The following is a 3077-nucleotide window of genomic DNA, read 5'->3' as shown; positions in this document are numbered from 1 at the left end:
TTTTTTTTTATTTAAAAATTTATTTACTTATTCATACAGAACTGGGGTACAGGTCAGGGATGCGGAGGGTGAGAGGATTCACCAGAGGCAGAGAGGTGAGCAGAACAGGCAGATGGATGAGGTACACTGCTGAGGGGAGCAGCGGGCAGGTCAGGAGAGGTCTGCTGCGCCATGTGGGTCACCTCCGGGGCTGGGGGTTGAACTCATGCGGAAGTGACTTAAGCTTCTTAGTGTTGTGCTTTAACCCGCTGCGCCACCAGGGAGGGCCCTATTTTGTTATTCAATAAAATGCTGAAGCTGAACAAAAATCTTAAAAAAGATTCTTTTTGCAATATGCAAAGTACATCAAGGACTCTATTTCCATTATTCCCTCCATCAATCAGTTGCTTTGACTTTTAGGTAAGAGTATTGTATTATATCCACTTCCTTCCTATTTCCTAATTCTCTGAGAAATGATCCAATAACATTTTTGCTGCTTTTTTCCTTCAAGTTTTATGTCCAACTGTATTTGTACCCAGTGTATTTTCATCAGTTTCAACAGATATTACTTTCCTTAAAACCTTTATATAATAAAAATAACAAATCTTTATACAAGCATAACAGAAAATGGTTTCTGTATTTCCTTTTATTAGTTAACAAAAGGAAGGTTTTTCCTATAATTTCCTCTAGTCTTAGCCTTCAGGAATCCCAAAAATAACTATAGGTCAAATACAGAATCTCAAAGATAACTATAGGTCAAATAATCACATTTGGTATAGTTCAAAAATGTCTTCCTTTTTATTGTTCAAAATCCTTATTTCTCTTCATATGGACATTTTACCAATTTACATGATTTCTACTCAGCACTTTATGTATGTGACAGCACTGAATCCGATATATAGTTTTTATTGTATTTTTTATTGGATATTCTGGTGTAGGAAATGTTCTTCATCTTTGTAATAGTTTTTATAGTTGAAAATATTGATCAATTTTTTTATTTTAAAAGTTTACTGATTCTTTTTTTCTAAGTCAATTATCATGTAATCTGCAAATAAACAATATTCTCATCCAGTTTTCTTACTTTTCTTTCTTCCCTTATACATTAGCATAAACTCCAGTGCTATGTTTACCTAGTAATTATAGTAAGCATTCTTGTCTTAGACACTTAAGATTTTTCTATTTATATACTTCTTGTTATGCATAGTTTTGAATTTAACTGTACCAAGATAAGAAAGTTTTATTTTATTTATTTTTTTAGTTGACAAGTATGATAAATTATTGTGATATACATTTTTAAAAGATTTATTTATTTATGCATACAGAAGTGGGGTATAAGCCAGAGGTGCAGAGGTTGTGAGAGGATTCACCAGAGACAGAGTGGGGAGCTGGACAGGCAGATCCACGAAGTACACTGCTGAGGGGAGCAGCTGGCGGGTCAGGAGAGATCTGCCGCGCCATGTGGGTCAGCTCCCTGGCTGGGGATCAAACTCATGCTGAAGTGGCTTTAGCTTCTTAGTCTGTGCTTTAACCTGCTGCATCACCAGGGAATGCCCATAATATATTTTATTATATTGAACCATTGCTTCATTCTAAAGATTTCTCATGTGATCTTCATGTATTAATGTTAACTTTAATACTTTTGAATTCAGTTTATATATAATCATTTATTTGTTCCATCTATGTTCAATGTAAAATAAGCCTCTTATTTTTTCCTGTAATAGAAACAAGATTATGCTAGCCTCATAAAATAGCTGAGCATCTTTTTTCTGAAAAAAATTACCTAAGATAAGTTCCTTGGATGTTAGCAAGAATTCACTTGTAAAATCACCTGGGCTTTTAAATTTCATTATTTTTACCAGATGTCATTTGCAACTTTTTCATTTTTTTCAATATACCAAACTTCATAATTTTTCTTATGCTAATTTTTTTAAATAAATTTTTTTAGGAATTTACATGTTTCATCAAGGTTTTCAAGCTTATTAGCATGTACTTTTCATAGAGCTCTTGATACTGTTTCACATCTCTGTTTAGCTGTAGCTCTATCCCCCTTTCCATTCTGTATTTATCAGTTTTCTCTCTTTGTTTGTGATCAGTTTTGTTTTAAATCTGAATAGCTGACAACTTTTTTTAAGAAGCAGTTTTTGGTTTTGTATATCTTCACTACAATTTTTGTTTTCCTAAGCTGCTTTCTGTTCTTATCATTATCATTTCCTTCCTTCTTATTTCTTTGGGTTTGGTCAACTCCTCTTTTTTTTCCCCAAAATTTTGAGGAAATTTTTAGGTCACTTATTTTAGCCTTTCTTTGTTCTAATAAATTTGAGGCTATAAAATTCTTTCTACATAATGTTTTAATGGTGTCCCATGAAATACGATCTGTAACATTTCCACCTGGTTCTAATTGAATTAATTTCCTTTATGACTGTTCCCCCCCCCTTTTAAAGATTTATTTATTTATGCACACAGATTGCACCACCAGGGAGGGCCTGACAGGCCTTTTAACCCACATTATTTATTAATGATTTGTTAGTTCACAAACCATGAGAATTTTAAACATCCTTTCATTATTAAGGTCTGATTTTATCACAGTAAGGCTGCAGAATGTAGTTTTATTTAAAGATGCTGATACTTTGGAATTTACTGGCTTTTTTTTTTAATGGGATAATGCATATTCTATTTCAGTAAATGTTCTGTGTGACTTGAAAACATACATACACCAACACACACACACACACACACACACACACACACACACACACACAGGCTTATTTTTTACAATCAGTCTTTTGAAATCTTGTACCTAGTTTCCTTTGCTTTTACTAACCTGTTGGTCAGAGCCAATTGCTCTTTACCTAACTATAATCAGCTGATAAGTACACGTCCTGTTAAGCTGACTCTGTGTGTGCGTGTGGGGAAGTCCACAAAAGTCCTGAGTTGTAGTATTGCTGGTTTCTGTAGTATAAATAGTTCTCCACAGCAGTGTTAAGCTACAAATGGTCAACAAATGACTTGCAAAATTCCTGAATATTTTACAATCTAGTTTTTTTAGTGTCAGCATAAGACAGCTCCAGCACACCATTAAAAAGTATATTCATCTTGTA

This window comes from Condylura cristata, unplaced genomic scaffold (genome assembly GCF_000260355.1).
Source record: "Condylura cristata isolate star-nosed mole 26May11 unplaced genomic scaffold, ConCri1.0 scaffold00001, whole genome shotgun sequence".
Lineage (NCBI taxonomy): Eukaryota > Metazoa > Chordata > Mammalia > Eulipotyphla > Talpidae > Condylura > Condylura cristata.
Note: the sequence above shows the minus strand (reverse complement) of the source record.